This window comes from Callorhinus ursinus, unplaced genomic scaffold (genome assembly GCF_003265705.2).
Source record: "Callorhinus ursinus isolate GAN/ISIS: 27379988/994484 unplaced genomic scaffold, GSC_fseal_2.0 scaffold13, whole genome shotgun sequence".
Taxonomy (NCBI): Eukaryota; Metazoa; Chordata; class Mammalia; order Carnivora; family Otariidae; genus Callorhinus; species Callorhinus ursinus.
Genome location: NW_027397075.1, coordinates 4,376,874 through 4,398,305, shown reverse-complemented (window position 1 = coordinate 4,398,305; position 21,432 = coordinate 4,376,874). Strand labels below are relative to the sequence as shown.

General features: G+C 39.1%; 1 protein-coding gene across 9 annotated transcripts in view; it reads left to right on the top strand.

The window, feature by feature from the left end:
* The window catches only part of MRTFB (myocardin related transcription factor B), a 276,619-nt gene that overhangs the window by 119,127 nt on the left and 136,060 nt on the right, over positions 1–21,432 (top strand). For 2 of the 9 annotated variants that reach the window (XM_073899478.1, XM_073899479.1), the window contains one exon: positions 3,031–3,146. The exons of the other annotated variants lie outside the window; for them this stretch is intronic. The gene's annotated coding sequence lies outside the window, so the exon portion shown is untranslated. The remainder of the gene's footprint in view (positions 1–3,030; positions 3,147–21,432) is intronic. 9 annotated transcript variants of the gene reach the window in all.

Genomic DNA, 21,432 nt, shown 5'->3' with positions numbered 1-21,432 from the left:
TGAGGGATGGTTGGAGGGAGGGAAGGGGGGCTGCACAAGCAGGTACAAGAGGCAGAAAGAAGGAGGCCAATGGTGTAGTCACCGAATTCTAGGGTGAGCCTGGGGTAGGATTGTTGCGTGGGGGTTGGAGAGGATGGGAAGGTTCCTGTTGTGGAGGAAGCTGAATTTCTGGGACCCGGGATAATTAGAAGTCCAGCTCCTCTAGCATGATGGCAGGGGGTTACACAGGAAAACTACACATCAGGCCCAGTCACTGAGGAATTCAGGAGGGGCTGCGTGGTCAGTACATGATTCTAACAAAAAAGGAGGTGGTGACAGTTTTGGGGGGAAAAAAAGCATATCCACAAAGAAACTAAGTAATAGTTGTGAGGTGTTGCCTCCTCCTACATCAGGCTTCATTTTCCGCCCAAAGTCTCCAGGGTGCATTAAGTTAAGTATGAGCTCTTTTAGTTTAGCAGGTCTCTTGAATTATTTTAGGATAAAAAGCATTACACAGATAGAACTAAAATGGCTAACACTAGTTTTTAAAAGTCTTGCTCTGGCATGGGACAACAAGAGTCTGTCAATAAAAGTAGTGGCTATGAATGGCTAGTTCCTTGGGGTCGTTGGGGTAGAATACTAGCATTTGCTTTTCAAACTGTCATAGGTTCAGAATATAGAGTATGATTTACACTGGTATATTTGTGGTTGGAAACTTTTATGTGCCAAAGTCTCCTCAATTGACATCTGAATATCTTAATTATGTTTCTGGTAAATTTATTATTCTAAAGTACCCTGCCAGACCATAGTGCTTTACAAAGTTGGCAGCATGCTGCTTATGACCTAATTTATTATTCAGACTCATTGTAAGTGTTCTAAATGTTTCAGTACACAACTATTTATTTTGTCCATTTGAAGTGCATTTTAGGTGTACTTTATTACATTAGAAGGGTTGTTTTCCCCCAGCCCAAATAAGCATAAAACAAGTGTTTAGGTATTTTAAACCCACTCCCCACATTCATTTATTTTTGGGGGCGGGAAGTGCCTTCCAGAGCATCAGAAAGTGTAGTCGCATTTCCAGTAGGATGGATAGATAATAGCTCCTTTGCAGCCTACACTTGAGGTTGCATTCCACCATGTTCCTACTGGCTCAGAGCTCAGACTTTTACCTCCCACCCTTAGCTCTCAAACATTATTTTCTCCTGTTGTCTGGTTCACTTCGGTTCCATTGCTTCCGAAATTTCTAGTACCTTCAGATCCAAATTTCTCATTATCCTGTAGGTCTCCATTTCAATATCACTTTCTCAGATCTTTCTGGATTCTTTCCTTCCTATTTCATTTGGTCCCTCTGCTGCATTCTGTCATCATTATGCTTTCCCTTCCTCACTTCTTACACCCTATTGTAATGACATGTTTCAGGTCCTTGTGCCCTTGTAGAATCCATAGCCTCTGAGGGACCACGTCTGTCTCCATCATATGCTCAGCACCTAGAAGAAACAGTGTCTGGGACACAGAAACCTCTTCACAGATACGTGTTGAGGAGTGAAGGAATGAATGAGAGTGGGTCCCAGGCCCTTCCTCCCTGTCTCTGCGGCTGTGCCCAGTGACCACTTGACACAAAGTCAAAGGGGCCAGGTCTCCTCTGCCTGAGAAAGCATCAGGTCACTGATGTGTTTATGGTGATTGGGAGAGTGACCTCAGGCTCTTTCAAATCCTAACTGGCTCTACTTGGAATGATTCTACTAAGATGAAGATCTGGTGCTTGTTACTGACTGTACCCACTCTCTCTTCTTTGTGGCAATCCTGGGAGGAAGAATGATGAAGTAAATAGATAAATTTCAGTGAAATAATCTTAGTTCTTTCCCCAAATCCTGCTGATGTGTCTGCTAGGATCACATGCCAAATTTCCAGGTTTTTAAGGCAAAGTTACATAAAATGAATCAAGTGGTAGGTATATATGAGCTATCTGAAAGTTTTGTACCGTTGTTAGTAAGGAGAGTGACTTAGAAAAATACTCTGAACACGTAATCATCCAGTAACCTACTTTGCCCAGTTCCCTGGAGTTTGATAAAAGTTTATTTAGCACCTTGTGTAAGGCCCCAACCCCTTATTGTAGAACCTTGAGCCCAGCTGCATTTTGGAATACAGGCTTTTTTTTTAATTTTAGAGAAGTTTTTTTTTTTCTGGTTTGTTTGTTTGTTTGTTTGTTGGGTATTTTTAGAGAAGTGTTCGGGAGGCGGCAGAGAGAGACTGTCAGGCAGGCTCCACGCCCCGTGTGGAGCCCGACATGGGGCCCAATCTCACAGCCCTGAGATCATGACCTTAGCCAAAATCAAGAGTCAGATGCTTAACCGACTGAGCCACCCAGGTGCCCCTGGACTTTTTTGAATTTTAAAAAGTTAATATGCTACCCAGTGAGGTCTGGGGCAGTACCCTGTAATTAAACATTGGTACTTCTGCCTTGAAATATTTACATTAAATAGGAATAAATGTGCTTCGAATAGCCTCAAATAGGTTCTGGTTTTGCTGCCACATAGTTCCGGTTAGGTTGGGCCAGAGATGAATTATTTTAAAACTTTTGGGTTTTGGAGTTTGGAGGGCTTTGAAATTAGTAAGCAGAGAACTGGCATAGGTACACATCTCGGTGCGGTACTTAATACCCAAGCATCTCTCTCTCTCTTTTTTTTTTTAAGATTTTATTTATTTATGCAACAGAGAGAGAGACAGACAGCGAGAGAGGGAACACAAGCAGAGGGAGTGGGAGAGGGAGAAGCAGGCTTCCCGTGGATCCTGGAGCCAAATGCGGGGCTTGATCCCAGGACCCTGGGATCATGACCTGAGCCGAAGACAGATGCTTAACCGACTGAGTCACTCAGGCGCCCCCCACCAAGCATCTCTTGAATGCTTCCCCTCCAACCTCAGAATCAGCGTTTGGTCAAGCCACGACTCTGTCATCTGGATCCCGGGAGGCCCCTCCCACTCAGTTTCTTAGCAGTCCATTGGTCCTAAAACAAGCTTTGCTTATATCACTCCTCTGTGTCAATCCTTTAGGTGGCTTCTTACTGCCCTAAAGACAGCGTCTGCATTTCTTACCTGTCACGCAAGCCCGTTTTGATCTGGGCCCGTCTACCTCTCCAGCCCTTCAGTAGCCACTCCGTTGCACAGAGGTATTTTTTTCTTTTCATAGTCCCACTTGCCCTTGTGTCTGGGATAGCCCCTTTACCCTGCCTTCATCCTTACATCCCTTTCTAACTCGTCTGATTTTCAGGTTTTGAATTAGATGTCACTTCCAAGGAAACCTTTTCACTCCCGGTTCTAGATTAAATGCTGCATCTGAATTTGGATGATATTTTATACTCCTCTTGCATCGTGGTATGATTACATTGCTAATTCTCTAGAGCAAGTTTCTCATCCTCAGCACGGTTGACACTGTTTATGTGCTTGTCTAATGATCTGGTGTTTAATACTCTTGTAGGCCTCTGACATTTGACCTGTTCGGCCTCTGGCTTTTGACCTCTGCCATTTGCCCTCTAGACATGGTTCTAAATCATCTATACCAGGTTTTTCTGCCTTGGCATTATTGACATTTGGGGCCAGATAATTCATTCTTAGTTGTGGGGGACTGTCATTGTAAGGAGCATCCTTGGACTGTACCCACAGATGCTAGTAGTGTACCCCCACCCTCTGTTGCATTGTGACAACCAACAGTGTCTCTAAACATTGTCCCTGGGGGACACAATCACCCTTGGTTGTGATCCACTGGTCCAGAAGCGTGGCAGAAACTATGCTTATATGGGTGTTCATATCCCTAGCTTGGCACACATAGATCCCCTTAAAAGTATTGAATTAAATTGACGAACAGGGTGAGGGTGAGGGTACTGCACAAGGAAGGAGATGGATAAACAGATGGGTGGACAGATGAAGAAAAAGGCTACCCTCTTTCCTGACGTGGAGCATATAGCAGGTGCCTTCCGAGGGATTGAACTACCACACGCAGTGGGCTCAGACTCCCTTCTGCCTGTTTGAATGACTGCTCCTTTTACCTTTTGGGCCCTTCACCAGGGACTACTTTCCTGCGTTAGAGCTACAGGGACAGAGTCTCCTGATTGCTCAGAGGCTGCCTGCGAATCAGCCAGGAAGCATTTGTCAAAGCACCAAGGAAGAAATGGGCCCAGATAGGAATCAGAAGCAATCCCTGCCCTTGAGGTGCTCCAACCTAGTGAACAAGACACCGGGTTGGTTTGTCTCTCTGTCCAGAAAGCCCTTCCACCTTTCCGTTCCTGGCATATTCCTATTCCTCCAATCCAGACTAGGCTCTGTTTGGGCCTTCCTATTATATGTTCCCATAGCACCTATTCTTTTCCTTCATAGTATTCCTCACAATTTTAATTGCATAGTTTTTTCCATGCTTATTTAATGTTTCCGTTCCTTGAGATGAAACTTTATGGAGGAAAGGACAATGTGTGTTTCTCCAGCTCCTGGCACAGGAACTGGCCCCTTGTAAGCATTTAAGACACAATTGATATAAATGCTCTCCAAGAGCAAGAAAGTACTGTGTTGGTTTGGGGAGTAAGACAGGAGAAGAAATTGGACTAGAAGTATCTGGGTTGACTTTCTGGAAAAAAAAGAAGTAGAAAATACAGAAAGTGAGAAAAGAAAACAGAAAAGCTGCCCGTGGCCACAGGCGTGACGTTAGGAGACAGCGCTTTAGTAGGTATTAGCCTCTGATGCTTTCTCTCTTTCTTTAAAATGCAACTGTGCTTTGAAATATACCATATAGGTATAGAAAAATACGGAGAATGATACAGCCTCTGCACAGCTTAGTCAAATCTGAACATTTTGCTACCTTTGCTTTACATTAAAAGCCTAAAATGATATAAAACATTGCCATAGAGTTGATGCCCCCTGTGTACCCCTGCCAGATGCTATTTACCCATCTTCCTTTTGCAGAAGAACCATCATCCTGAAGTGAGGGTGTGTTATTCCCTTACATGGCTTTCTACTCGTGTTACATGCACTTATATTTACAAACACTGTATTTAGTTTGTGGATCTTGAATTTTGTGCACTATGGTATATTCTGTGTATATTTCTGCAACTGGTTTGCCCATTTAACAATACGTTTGAGATATTTCCATATAGATATATGTAGCAATAATTGCTATTATTCATTACTGTTACCCATTTTTGTTACATGGCATTCTAGGATCATAATAGTTTGTTCATTTGCTGTCAGTGGGAGTTTCGGTAATTTCCATGCTTTGCTATTAAACAGTGTTGCTGTGAGCATGCAGTACATATTTTCTTGTGCATATTTAACAGCTCCTTTAGAGTGTACCTAGAGGTAGAATTACTGGTGCATAGGGTATATGCATCCTTGACTTCACTAGATGTTTCCAGATCATTCTCCAGAGTAGTTGTACGAAGTGCAGCTCCTAGTAGTGATGTCTGAGAGTCCCTGTTGTTCTATATCCTTGTCAGGCCTTGGTATTATCAGATTTTCAGTTTTTGCTAATTTGAAGTGGTACATTTTCTTGATTTCTCGTGTATTTGAGCATCATTTATTTATGTTTATTTGGCTATTTCACTCTTTTGTGACTTCTCTTTTGTATGTTTTTCTGTTGGATTGCTTCCCCCCACCTCCTTCTATATCATTAGTTCTTTATATATTCTGACTACTTATCTTTTGTTGATATTTTGCATTTCAAATATGTTCTCCCAGTGGCTTATTATTTTTTATGGTGTGCTTTGTTGTGTGCAAGTTTACATTTTAATCAAGTCATATTTATTAGTCTGTTCATTTATGGTTGGTGCTTTTTGCATCATGTTTAATAAATCCTGCCGTACTCAGAGTACTTTGGGGTCATAAAGAGATCCTACCATATTTTCTTCTAAAGTTTGTTCTGCTCCTTAGCATGAGTCTAATCCACATGGAATTTATTTGTGTGTGTGGTATGAGATAGGGAATAATTTTCCATGTGAATAAACTAGTGGCATGAGCCAGCATCCCTGATTGCATAGTCCATCTTTTTCCCCACTGATTTGTAATGCCACTTTGTCTTGTATTCAGATTGCTCAATATGCAGGAGTTCTCCACTGGTCTGTCATACATTCTTGTGTCACTTTTATACTATCTTAATTACTGGAAATTTATATATTATGCAAAGCTCCCCAGTAGGAACTTTGAACAGATGGTTGTGATTGGAGCTTAGGGTCTGGCACGAGAGTAGCGGGTGGTGGCATTGGGCAGGTCGGTGGATGTGGTACTGGGCAGGGTTTTGAGAACTTTGAGGGCACAGATTAGATCTAACTACAGGACCCAGTGGGTCGCTGGATGCTGTTGAGGATAGCAGTAGGGACTGGGGCTGTGATCTTTGAGCAGCAGTCAGTGGTTTTTTTCAGAGCGGAGTAGGGGGTCTCAAAATGTTATCATTTGTACATTCCCCACAAACTTGTATATATCCCTTCTGTTTTTTCTGGAGACCTTCCTATTAACTTTTCTTTAAAGTGTTACTCTCCTAAAACCTCACCAGATGCTTCAAACTTCTCTTACATGAGAAAGCCTTTAGAAACTGGTTATTATGAACGTTCATTGCTTTGGTGTTACAGCTTTCATTTGAAAATGGGTTCCTAACATTGGCATTTTCTTTTACAGTTAACGTGGCCCCCCTTTTTTTTAACTTCAGGCTTACTTTTTTTTTTCTTTGCTACTCTGTACTGAATTGAATTAGAAAAAAATGAATGCTATTTTTAAATGCTATTATTCTTTTGAAGAAAAGCTTCCATTTAAAATGTTTGTCTAAACTGCAAGGGGTTTCTATCAACTGCTCTTACTTTACTAAGAATGAGTAACATGACCTTTTCTTTAGATTTTAGAGAACAAGAGGGATGTCACGACTCTCCGAATATATGTCGTTGTCTGTCTTATTTTGCTGGTATTTGAACTCTTGTTAAGTAGTTAACTGACTTAGTAAGAACCGAATAACTTAGAAAATTGGCAGTATATAGATCATTAAGGCTGTATGAACTCTGGTGCTTCTGTGCTGTTTGAGAAAGAACTATTAAAAGAGATGCAGAATGGGGCAAGGGGAGCTATGTATTTCTGTTTTTCCAGTTGGAAATGTCTTTATTCTCTTTGCAGACTGCACAAGTACAACATGCTCATTGTAAAAAGTTCACACAATCCCAAAGGGTAGTGCACAGCACTACCCAGCAGACCTTTGGGCAGTGATGGGGAGGTTCTTGTCTGCCCGCCGGGGCGGTAGCCATTCGCCCCATGTGGCCGTGGGGCACTTGAAATGCGACTAGTGTGAGATTTATTTAAATCTAAATGGACACGTGGGCCTGGTGGCTGCAGTCTAAAACACTCCGAGCACTCACCCATGCAAGTATACACTGGCAGTCAGTCCCTGTGTGTCGGTTTCCGTGTCTGCCTGCCCATTTCTGCTCTTCTTTGCCTCCTGCCCTGTCTCTGTCCAGCTCACCATCTTCCCCTTTCTTTAGCCTGCCTTGCCCATACTCTCCCTGCCTGCTCTAGCCTCCCAACCTACCCACTGCTCCGCGCACCTGCCCCAGTCCCTTGCTCAGTCTGTGTATGTGTTGTTTGTAGACATGATCCCTTCTGTTCAGTAGCCAAGTTTGTCTGCTTAATATATATCATGGATGTTTCCCCTTTCAGTTCATAAAGATCTGTTTGTTTTTTCAATTATAGCATAATTTCAACGAAATTAATATACCAATATTTACTTAACCTACTGATGGGCAATAGGTTGTTCTCAGTTTTTCTTTGAGTATTTCTTTAACTACTACACTTTTCCCTGTTTTATTTTTTCCTGTATGTTCTTTGCGTACTTTGCTGTTGTGCATGGAGTTGGGTTGTTCAAAGCTGTGAAATCTCTCTTTTGTTTTGTACTTTGTACCTCTTGGCATTGCCTGAGCACGTCAAAGAAAGACTCACCTCCCCGCACCACACCCCAACCACTTGCCTGCAGCCTCAGAGACCATATTCAGGTTTACAAACTTTTAACAGTGCGGGGTATTGGGGCGCCTGGGTGGCTCAGTTGGTTAAGCGACTGCCTTCGTCTCAGGTCATGATCCTGGAGTCCCGGGATCGAGTCACCTTCTCCCTCTGACCCTCTTCCCTCTCATGCTCTCTATCTCTCATTCTCTCTCTCTCAAATAAATAAATAAAATCTTTAGAAAAACAAAAAAACACAGTGCGGTGCACTAAGAAGATCGAGACTGGAATGTTACATTACCGTGAGTGCCTGCCCACTGCTGTCTGCCTCAGATCGGTCGGCTGGGTGCAGGTGCTTACTCCCTTTCTTGAGCCATCTTGGTAAGAGTGTATTTAACACCAGGCACACCCTCTGCCCAGCCCCTCCAGAAGGGCCGTGACTGCTTTGTGGTCAGAATTCCACTGCTGTTGAATACTTCAGGACCCAGGTCTCTCTTGGATTCAAAAGGAAATCGTAATTCCTACCCATGGTTTAATGGAAATCTTGGCCAGACAGGGAATGGTCATGCCAGCCAAAGGTTTCTTTTTGGAGAGGAAACCTGAGCAGAGTTGAAGGTGGCCCTGGAGATGGGTGAGGGTAAGCGGGAGCCCTCTCTGGCTGACAACTCAGTTCTGTCCAGTTGGCAGGGGGTTTTTTTGTTGTTGTTTTTTTTACCGTATCTCCCAAAATTTTCTAAAAATATTCTGTTGCCACTTATCTGATAAAAACTCTTGAGTCTTTCAAAAATAACTTGTTTAATGAAATTCCATGTAATAGTTGCTTTTATTTGGCAAGTGGGCTTTATGCACTAAATCTGTTTCAGAAGGTTTATAATATGCTGAGGTCATTTCCAAGTGATGTTCCAAGGTCCATGTTCCAAGTGATGATTAAAGATTTTTTCATCTTTATCTGAAAAATATTTTTCTTAAGGACAATGATGTATTTATAGGAAATAATTAAAGTAATGTTGCTTGAAAAACAAAGGGCTTGTGGAACACAGCAACGTGAACTGCATTCCCCTGCAGTAGTTAGTCATTTCCAGTACAGATATGGTAATCCTGAATACTTGCTCTCAAGGACTAAATTCAAAATCCCGAACTTCTCTGGCTACTTTAAGAAAGAGCAAAAGAGGTAACAATGTTATAAGGAATAAAAAGTACATGGAGAGCTTTCACTGATTGTACTTAAAAAAAACAAACAACTTTGGGATTTTTGTAATCCATTGAGATTAATTTGGGTACCTAGATTTCAGAAGTGACTATAAGAGCAATACTCTTTCTTTCTTTCTTTCTTTCATTTATTTTTTTAGAGATGGAGGAGAGAGGCGGGGAGGGGCAGACGGAGAGAGAGGGAGAGAGCATCTTAAGCAGGCTCCACTCCACACCCAGTGTGAGCCCCATCTCACCACCCTGAGATCATGACCTGAGTCAAAATCAAGAGTCAGACGCTTAGCCAACTGTGCCACCCAGGCGCCCCAGAACAATACATTTTCTTTAAAAATGAGTTCATTTTTTTTTTCTTTCAGAAAACTTTAGTTTATACATATAGTCGTGTTGTATTGCCAGCTACCTAGAAATCCAAAGCCTGTTAAATCCCAAATGTTGGAGAAAACAACCCAATATATAAATATTGATTTCAACTTCTGTTACTTCTAGAGCTAGCCTGTATTATGCCTGTGTTAGGGAAATTTTAAAACCCATTATCATTTATCCATCAGTATATTTTTGTGTGTCTGAGCAGTTGGTAGGAATAAACTTTTTTTTTGAAGTTTGAAGTATAATTAGAAAGTCAAGACAAGCTAGAAATGAAGTCTAGTGTGATGTTTTTACAAAATTTAGATAGTATGATACTCTTTATGTCGTTTCATATAATAGGGAACCAGGCATGTGGTAGACAAAATAATAATACTAATTGCTAACTTTTATTGATTATACACTGTGTGCTCCCAGCTCTGCTGTGACCTCTCATCTCTTATATCTTTAGTTCTTTTTTTAATCCCGTAAACTAAGCACCTTTGTCACTTCCATCTGTAACCAAAGATCCTGTGGCTTTGAAAGGTCTTGCCCACCAACTAGACAATTTCAGAGCTGGAATTTGAACCCAAGCAGCCCAACAAACAGAGGAGAAAGCCTTCACCACCATAGGTCTCATGAGATACGGGCTGACTACCATGACAGGTGAATATACCAGCCAGGATATAACCATAGCTAAAGTGGAAGCCAGTGAGCGAGTACTGAATGCCCTCTCAGTGCCAAGCATGACTCTGAACACTTAACATATATTGTCTCCTTTAATTTGCACCCTGCAAGGGAGATACTATTTACACCCATTTTACAAAGAGGCTTAGGGCGGTTAAGTAACTCGGCCATAGTTGTGCTTCTTGTAACTCGTGCAGTTAAAATAGTGGGGAAGAATGGATTAACATCAATTTAAGAGGGATTTTTATTAGTTTACTGCAAGGATTGCCTTAGCTCTGTTCAGTTCAGTATTTTAATCATCGACTAAGATGAATATACAAAAGACAAATTGCAGATGACACAAAGGTGAGAGTATATATGTATATTGGAGGACGGGACTATATTCAAACAGGTTTTTGATTTGTTGTGATTTGTTTCCTTTTAAAACGTAAGTTATACATCCACATGTTCAAAGATGATAGTAAAACAATACAAAATCTACTCTCACCTCAGCCAGCAACCACCCCATTGCACCACTGCGTTCACTCACACAGTTGACAACTGCTCTTCTGCTTTCTTGTGTCTGCACCCAGAGTTTCACTGTAGCAAAAATGAATATATTTATATTCTTTTTCTCTCTTTCTCATTTGCCATCTCACTTAGCAAATCACATATCATTCCCTATCAGTGTCCCCCAGAGAGCTTCCTCGTCCTTTCTTATGACTGCATAGTACTTCCTGTATGGATGTACAGTGTATTTAATACTGTAAATACACAACAGTGTATTTATCCTGTCTCCTGGGATCATGATTGGAGTTGTTTCTAGTTGTTTGCTCTTAAAAATCAAACTGTGAAAAATAATCTTTGACAATATCATTGCTTCTTTTTTTTAATAAACATGTGGTAACAGCCCCTGCTTTTGACATACATTTCTGATTTTTGACAAATACAGAGTCGTGCAACCACAACCACAATCAAGATGTAGAACAGTTCTCTCACCCCCAAATTTCCCCTTGGCTTCCCTTTTGTTATCCGCCCCACTCCTGGCAGCCACTGATGTGTTCTCTGTGTGTGCAGCTTTGGCTTTCCCACAAAAGTGGCTTTCCAGTTCTCGAAGCCCTTTGAGGACAGCTTCCTTTCACATAGCCGACTGTGTTTGAGACTCAGCCGTATTGTTGCAGGTATCCCTAGCTCTGCCCTTTTACTGCTCAGGGGCATTCCGTTGTATGGATGCACCCCAGTTTTTTATGCCATTCAGACTGAGGGACATGAGAGTTGTTTCCAGTTTTTGGCAATTAAGAGTAAGGCTGCTATCCACATGTACATACAAATCATATTATTTTTTAAAAGTAACCTTATTGAGATGCCATTTACATACCCGAAGTTTCACCTGTTTAAGAGTGTAAACTTCAGTGATTTTTAGTATATTTACAGAGTTAGGCAGCCATCACTACAATCTACTGTTAGAACATTTTCATCACACCAGAAAGAAACCTTGGGCCCATCCATGTACGTGTAATCTCGGTTCCCACCCCAGCCTCAGAAAACCACTATTTTCTGCCATAAAGGCTTTTTGCTTTACTTTTTCTGGAAATCTCATGTAAGTGGAATCATACAATATGTGGTCTTTGGTTTCTGGCTTCTTTCACTGAGCATAATGTTTTTTAGTTTCATCCATGTTGTATCAGTATTTCTTTCCTTTTTGTTGCTGAATAATATTCCATTAGAATTTACTGCTTTTTGCTAATTTCATTCACTAGTTGATGGTCATTTAAATTGTTTATAGTTTGGGGCTATTAGGAATAATGCTGCTATGAACATTTGCTTATAAGTCTTTGTGTGGATACGCATTTTCATTTCTCTTGGATAAACACCTAGGAGTGGAATTGCTGGATCACAGGGTAAAATTACATTTAACATTTTAAGAAAACACCAAACTGCTTTCCAGAGTAGCTGTATTATTTTACATTCTCACCAGCATCGTGTGAGGAGGGCTCCTCACAAACACACATCATGAAAGAACTATTCCAACTCAACAAAAAAGACAATGACCCAACTTTTAAATGGGCATTTTTCCAGAGAAGATACATAAATAGGCAATAAACACATGAAAAGATGCTCAACATTATTAGTCATTAGGGAAATGCAAATCAAAACAACAATGAAATACCACGTCATATCCACTAGAATAGCTATGATTAACCTCCCCCCCCCAAATAAAAGGATTTGGAAAAAATTGGAACCCTTATATTTTGCTGGGGCGGGATGTAAAATGATGCATGCCATGCATCCCAGTGGACGATTGTATATAGTTCTTCAAATAGTTAAGCATACAGTTACTATATGGTAATTCCACTCCTTTGTATATACCCAGGAGAATTGAAAACAGGTTCACACAAAACTTGAACATGAGGTTCATAGCAACATTACTCATCACAGCCAAAAAGTGGAAACAACCCAAAGTCCATCACTGATGAATGGATAAACAAAATGTGGGTAAATCCATATAATGGAATATTATTTATCTCTAAAGAGGAATGGAATACTGACACCTGGTACAGTATGGATGAATCTTGAAAACATTACATTAAGTGAGAGGAGCTACACACAAAGGCCTCATATTCTATTTATGTGAAATATCTAGAATAGGCAAATCCATAGAGACAGAAAGATGAGTGGTTGCCAGGAGCTGCAGAGAGAGGAGACAAGGAAGTGATTGCTAATGCACATGGGATTTAAATGTGGTGAAAATATTCTGGAATTAGTGATGGTTGCATGCCTTGTGAATATACTAAAAATCACTGAATTATACTCTTTAAAATGGTGAATTTCCTGGCATGTGAATTATATCTCATTTAACAAAAAACTCCTTATCCACAACTGTTGTAAAACTAATAAAAGTTTCACAGATGATGGAAATTGCTCTTTTATGATATGTGCCAAGGTGTGTTTAAATGCAGAGAGGAATTCACAAGTATTTTGAAGGACTATGATACAATGAGAATAGATGTCAATTTTAATAATGGCATTAGAAACTTATTTATTGTGTATAGCTGCTAGGGTGCTGTTACAGAACTCTGAATATGAACTTTCATCTGGCATGTACCCTGAACATTTGTCTCAAAGTACAGTATTAACAATTTTGCATAAAGTTAGATGATAATGAAATAATATCTAAGTTGTAATTTGTATTAACAAACACGAGAAAACAAAAAGACTCAAGTTTCTAATTTGAGATGCCTTTGGCATCAACATAAATCTTTTAAAATGCTTTGTGGTGGAACTTCTTTTATCCATCCTCCACTTGTCCAGTTTGCTGGTTTACCAACCTTCTCCAGTCCCTTTTGTCTTGGGACAGGCGGTGACACTGAATTCTGGTATGCATTTCTCTTCTCGCTAGTGAAGTTGTATGCTAACCAGAAGTCAGCTGTGTTTATTCCCAAATCCGTTTATGCCAACAGCAGTAGTAATCATAATTATATAGTTTAACTAAATGTTATGTAAACTGATGAAATATGAGTGCAAAAAAAGTTAAATGTTTGGAAACACAAAGTCATGTTACTTAATACTATTGAATCAGGTGTGTGTGAGAAACTGAAAAAATTGGGTTAAAAGTTATAAAAATGTAGATGTATTCTATACTTAAAATCCTTTAAATTTTTGTTCCACTTTATAAAGAAATGGAAACTCAGAATCACAGACAGTAGTGATTTATGCCAGACAGCTGATACATGTGCAAGGAGAAGGCCTTGACCTTGTAGTGGAAGACTTGCAAAACCAAAGGACATTTATGGGCTCTGTTTTAAAAGAAAATGTATCAAGATTTATGTGTGTCATGTTTTAACAGCTCCCTTTGTTTAAAAAGAATTTTTGAGTATAGTTCATAGGCATTGTTACGTTAGTTTCAGGTGTACAACGTGGTGATTCAGCAGTTCTGTACTCTGCAGCAACTCTGTGCTCACAGCAAGTATAGCTGTCCTGTCACCACACAATGCTGTTACTAGCATCTACTGTATTCCCGATGCTGTGCCTTTCAGCCCTATGATCTAATGATCCTAGAACTGGAAGCCTGTGCCTCCCACTCCCCTCCACCCGCTTTGCCCACCCCGGCCCCACACCCTCCTCCCCTCTGGCAACCATCAGTTTGTCCTCTGTATTTATAGGCAACAACTCCTCTTTTAACTGAGTCTTTTGAGTTTACCAACTACCTACCTGATTAACTAGCTACCTTGTCCCATTTGCTACTTAACTAGTCATGAGATCTTAGACAAGTAAATTAAACTTCAGCTTTTTGTGTGTGTTTGTGATACTTCTGAATTTAGTAAAATACCTTGTTTAAATTTAAATTCTACTGATTCCTAGAATCACAAAGAGTGAAGAGCTAGAAAACAAGAAATTTCCCCCTCTTCCTTCCTTTTCCCTTCCTCCTTCCCTCTCTGCCTTATAGAACCTGGAAGTAGGAGTACAGTATCTTTTTTATCTGTTAAATAAAACATTTGTTTAATCTGTTTACAAGTATTTACTTTGTAGCATGTAAATCAAGTGCTAATTTATGATTCAACAAAATTAGAATTTGTTTTTAACCTAGTATTTGCTAAATATGGAAATCATCTCAGTTTAAAATTAATCTTCCAATCAGTTCTTATTCTCTGAGAATCATTCATTTTGAATAAACTTGGAAAATGAAGTTGTTCAGACTAAAAAAAAAAAAAGACACATTTTGGCCATTTTACTCAGAGAATAATATTTTCTAGCTCTTTATGTCTTTTTATATAATTTAAAAGCCACATGTGTTTTAAACTTCTGCTAATTCAAATTTTGATTTATAAATGGATTGCAATGAACATTTCAGAAACACTGTTTACTTAAGTATTAGTTACAGTACTTAAGAATGCATCATTTTAGAGGCTGTTTAGGATATAGTTTGCTCTGTGTTATGTTCAGTTGGAACAAATCTACGGTAAACAGGTTAAAAAATAAATCTTCACATTGGCATATTTAGAGCCGTAAGAGCCACCTCCGGCATGGAAAAGCAGTTATATAACTTTTTCTATACAGTGTATTGTCAGTATTTTGTATATTTATAGTACCTCTTTGCTGTGTACTTAATGACTACACATAAAAATCCAACTGCTACCAATAAAAACCATGCTTAGAAGTTGTTTATTTGAAAGAATTGTAAGCTGATGTCAAAAACATGTCGTGTTTCTCTGCAGTGCATCTACGTCTGTAGATTTCCTTTTCTTTTTTTCTTCTTCTTTTTTTTTACATTTCGGTTTGTTTCCATTATTTTCCTCCAGCCCTCTTTTTTTTCCTTCAAATTTTTTTATTGTTATGTTAATCACCATACATTATTACATCATTAGTTTTTGATGTAGTGGTCCATGATTCATTGTGCGTTAACACCCAGTGCTCCACGCAGAACATGCCCAGGCTAACCCATCCCCCGACCCCCCCTCCCCTCTAGATGTAGATTTCCTTTTCTTCTGGTCTGGAGTTCGCTAAAATGGGACAGTAGGAGGAAGAGTGTTTCCTTCATTTGCTACAAAGCAGGCATGCTCTGCTTGCTCCTGCCAAGCACTAATGTGGTGTGATAACTGCCCGATTGATAAGGTCTTTACCTCCAGGAGCTGCAGGGGTTATGACTGAGTTGTCATTGGAACCCCAGTGCCCAGCACAGTGCCTAATGCTCTGAGCCTTCAATGTGCCTGCTAAAGAATTGTTCACACCGCTCCATCTCCCTCTTCCTCAGCACTCCCTCTCCCTCAACGTAGTGGGTCTCTCCCAATTATTTGCTCTGACTTACTCGCATTTTGGCACATAAATGTCACGTTACTGGGGAAGGAATATGGCCTTCAAAGGTGGAATCCTGGCTTTGACCCTAGTCTCTCACATTTGCTTCATCTTTCCAAGCTTTGGTTTTCTCCTCTGTAAAAGAGCACTGCCTGCTAACAGAAAGGTCATTAGGATAAAATTAAGGAAAGCCTAGAATAAACTTAATGCCAAGATGAGCAGAAATGGAAATAGTCTTCCATTTTCTTCTCTTTGTCCATTTTTAAGTGAGGAAACTGGATCCCCGAGAAGTTAAGTGCTTTGCCTGAATTCCAGTATCTATCTCTCTAGCTCCCCCTTCCCCCCTGTCCCGAGGTTCCATCCTAGGGGCCTGTCCCCTCTCAGAGTGAACACTCTTCACCACTACTCATCCCTGCCTCGTTGTAAAGATACCACCATCTTTTCTGTCCGCCCACATCTGGAAATCTCAGCCACCCTCACCCCGTCATTCTCTTTTTCCTTTCAAATGAGCCAGTCATAGAGCCTTGACATTTTGCTGCTTAAATATTATTTGAACTCATTCCCTAGTCTGCATTTTCACTGTCGTAACCTCATCCCTCTGCATTTCAGCGTGAGATTTTATCAGTAACCAACCTCCGCCAGAATTCTCTTTCTAAAATACAAGTCGGATCCTATCACTGCCCCTTACAGAGCACATCCCTTCACAGCTGTGCCCTAACTTAGCACACCAGCCTTATCTTCTGCCACTCCCTGGCATGCGCGTTCTGCACCGACTCCCGTCAAGCTTGCACTGTTCGTGCTGGAGGGCTTTTATTGGTGAGAAAAATGTGTGTGTCTGCAAACTCCTATTCCTTCTTGAAGACTTGGCTCACTTACCCAAATGCACTTAGACATTTAATTCTCCAGGTTCTTGTTCTACCTACTTGCGGTCTCAGTTTTCACACCTGCCGTACTAAATCCCTCCTGACGCCTCTTCCCACTCACTGGGCAGATGATTTATTCTCTCTTTAAAATAAAGGATTCCACTAGATCAGTGATTCTCAGCACTGGCTGCAGATTAGAATACCTCCGTTGAAGACCATTTATGTCAAAATCTCTGGAGATCCTCCCTTTTTCCCCCCACCCACCCAGCATTTTCTTTTTTTTAAGTCCCTCAAGGGAATTATCATATTGTGAGGAACGTTGAGAAGTGCTTACACTAGACGTCATTTCTAAGGTAACTTTCAACTAAAGTACTCTGTTCATCTAGAACTTATGCAGTCGTTTTAAATATAAGAGCATTCAAGTAATCAAACCAGAATTAAGTTAGGAAAAAAAAAATACAGAAACAAAACCACTTTTCCTGGTAACAGTTAAAGTACTATGTAGTGAAGTAATGTTTATATAGAAACATTAGTTTTAGAACTCTCATCTTCTGGTTCCTTCCTAATTGTTAAACTGAGTATGGACAGATTGGGTAAAGTATTTCCTTCTGCTGTTTTTCTCCCAATTAGAAACTGGGAGGTGAATGTTATTTATATAAAAATGTAAACACGTTTGACTCTGAATTCTTGATATCCTTTAGAAATTTCATTTAGAAGACAACACAGAAATAGCAATATATTATTATTTTTAAAGATTTTATTTGAGAGAGAGAGAATGAGAGACAGAGAGCACGAGAGGGAAGAGAGTCAGAGGGAGAAGCAGACTCCCCACCGAGCAGGGAGCCCCATGCGGCACTCGATCCCAGGACTCCAGGATCATGGCCTGAGCTGAAGGCAGTCGCTTAACCAACTGAGCCACCCGGGCGCCCAATAGCAATATATTGTTAAGAAAGTATTGTCATATATACAGGTTGGTGAGAGTTCTTAAATTAGTAAATAAATTTTGAACTCTAACATTAGCTGTTTAACAAATTGCCACCAGGAGCTTTGAAGGAAGAATAGGTAATATAAAATAACACAGCACTGATATCATTAATTTCCCCAATCCCGCACTAAATTGTGTTTCTCAAAAGTGCATTTGATTTGAAATTTTCAACTTGTTCGATCATGGGACTTAATAGTAAATATGCTTCTGATATAGGGAATTACTTTGTGTATGTGATTAACTTTGTCTTTGAACTTCCTGATTCAAGTTTTATTTTGTCTGAATTTAGAAATTTATTTATACTGGCTCTTAGCCAGGTGTTTTCCATGTTTGTAATTCAGGGGAGCTTTAAAGGGCGGAGACAACAGTTTTACTTTTGCTCAGTCATTTTTTGTTGAGTATATTTGGATATTCTATCTATCTGCATTTGACTTGTTTATATTAATATATTCATATTAAACTTAGTAATTTTGATACTGATACTCTTTGGACTCCTTTATTATTTAGTTTCCCTTATATAGCATTGATTATATATATCCTTCATTTACTAATATTTCATGTGAAATAGTCATTAGGAACAGTAAGGTACAGTGGAAAGAGATTTGACTTTACACTTCACTTAGTTCAAAACAGATTTTAGCATTGATTTTGAGACTACCTTTGCCCAGGAGCCCAGCATCTTTTAAAATACAGGGTTATTATTGGTGCTGTCTTGACTCCATTCAGAAAAAAAGATATGAATAAATCAATAGATGAAGAAGTAGTCTCTCATTTTTTGGTGTTTTTGTTTTGTTTTCTGTCTCTGATGTAGTATATGACAATGAAGTGGTTTGTTTTCTGAGAACAGAAGCTATATTCCAGGTTGATCTTATTAGTGTTGTGTTGTGCTTTGACTTAGTGCTGGATAATTGTTGGATTAGTTTCATTTTGCTATATGGATGTGTATGGTATTAACTCCATATTCATTCATTCTGTCAGTTATAGACAAGTTAGTATTTTATCACATTTTTCTCTAGTTAAAGCTAAATGATTGCTTTACTTTCGTAAGTAAATTATGACCCAAGGAAAGAATCCATTCTAATGCCATTTCTTTAACATCTCAGTTAGAGGCTGTTGGATGGACAGTGTTTTTTTTCTGTCTGATGTCAGATTCCAGTTTCAAAAGAAAATTATCAAGCAGTTAAGTGGATATTGGGTGACAACTTACAAATTTGGTAGTAGAATGTGGGAATAGAGTATATACTCAATCAAAAATGTTCATGAATATTAAGTTAAAAAATTTTGAACACTTATTCTCTTCCTTTTGCTACATTTTGTAAAGATTTTCTTAGCGTATAATTTTCTTAATTTGAAGGAATGTGTGGGAGTTTAAGGTGATCATAATGTCAAGGAATAATAGGTTGAAAAAAAATTCTTCAAGATGAAGAAAAAATAATACTGCATGAAAATATCTTAAAGTCTCATGCCTAAAAGATCTTCCAAATCATTAACGCTAATGTTCAGAGTTTGTATATCTTACCATTATAAGGGCAATGTGGTACCGGTATCTTAGAATTAGGTTACTGTGGACAGATTTTATTTTATATGAATAAATAATTTGAAATGAAATTCATAGTTTAGAAAAAAATCTAGGGGCCATGTTTTAATATTCTGAAGTGAAACAGGTCATTTTACATGTAAATGTACCTACCTAACCTATCTTTTTTGAGTTTTCTTTTCTTTCTTTTTTTTTTCTCTTTTTGACGTTAATGTAGTCATTTCAGCCTTCTCAGGCTTCTTGTTTGCCTGACCTTTTTCTATCCGTTTACCTCCATCCTATTTATGCCTTCATATTTAAAGTAGGACAGTTATAGGCATACATTTTTAGACTTTTAAAATCCATTGTCAGTCTCTGTCTTTTAATCATAATGTTTAGTCGTACATTTAACGTAACTATTGATAAAGTAAGATTTTTTTCTACTATTTTACTCTTTGTTCTTGTTTGTTCCATCTCTTTTTTTATTTCTCTGTTACTTCTTTTTAGGTTAGTTGAGTATTTTTAGAGTTCCTTTTTAGTTTCCGTATTGGCTTTGAGCTAAAACAATTTGTATTTTTTTAATGGTTGCTCTGGGAATTATATTAACTTCTCAGTGTACTTCAAGTTAAAATTGTACACCTCTCATAATGTATAGAAAGGTAACAGTGTTGTGATAGTTACCCTTTCCCATCCTTTATGCTATTGTCATATATAGTACAAATACATACTTTCTAGGCCCCATAACATCATGTTGTAAATATTACTTTGAATAGTAATAGTTCAGAAAGCCGGAGGAAAAACAAGTCTTTGGCTTTTATCTACATGTTTACCATTTCTAATGCTTTTCATTCCTCCGATCCAAGTTTCTATCTGGCATCACTTCCCTTCAGCCTGAAGAAATTCTTTTAGCATTTCTTGTAGTGTGTGTCTGCTGGTGACAATTTTGCCTTCATTCTTAAAAGATATTTTTGTCGGATATGGAATTCTGGATGGACATCTGTAGACTCTAGATTCTGTGAGGTTCCCTCTTAACAGTATTGTTTTATTTTAGCAATTAACTTTGCTGAACTCACTTTTGCACACTCCCTTTCCTGTGGTGAGCAGCAACTGAAATCTCAGTTCTGTTTTTTTTTGTTTGGTTGGTTGGTTTTGTTTTTTCCCTTAGCTGGGCTGTTGGGAGTTTGCATTGCATGTGCATCAGTTAGGGTTCAGCCAGAGACTTGGGCAGAGTTCATATACAGAATTTAGGACCTTCTCTTTTGTGGCTCATTCTTTTCTGGGAACTAAATATAGAGTCAAGAATATATCCACATATACGTAGTCAGCTGATTTGCAATAAAGGTGCAAAGGCAATTTAGTGGAGAAAAGATAACCTTTTCAGCAAGTGGTACTGGAACGGTCATGTATCTTTTGCCAAAAACAAAAAACTTTAATTCATATCTCACAGCATATACAAAAATTAATTCAGAACAGACCGTAGACTTAAATGTAAAACATAAAACTATGAAACATCTAGAAGAAAACATAGTAGCTAACATATGTGGCCTTAGGTTAATCATAGGCTTCTTAGCTACAACACTAAAAGCATGATTCAGAAAAGAAAAAACTTGATAGGTTGGACTTCATCGAATTAAAAACATATACTTTTTATAAAACACTATTAAGAGAAGAAAAAAATAAGCCATTTGCTGGGAGAAAATATTTGCAAATCATATATCTGATAAGGGACTTTTGTCCAGAATATAAAAGGACTCTCAGAACAATAATAAGAAAATAAACCACGTAATTTTAAAAAGGAACAAAAGATCTGATCAGGTACTTAACCAAAGATGATACACAGATGGCAAATAAGCACATTAAAAGATTCTCAACTTCATTAGGGAAATACAAATTAAAGTCAGAGTGAAAAGGGGCTCAAGGTGGTAGCATAGGAAGACCCTAACCCTAAACTCCCCTCTTCCCAGAGACACAACAGGTTTACAGCTACATATGGAATAATTTTCCTCTGAAAAGGACCTGAGAACTAGATAAACAGTAGCCTCCACAACAAAAGACACAAGATGCATCAAGAAGGGTGGGAGGAGCAGCCAGACAGGGTTACCCCCTAGTAGGAGAGATCCCCC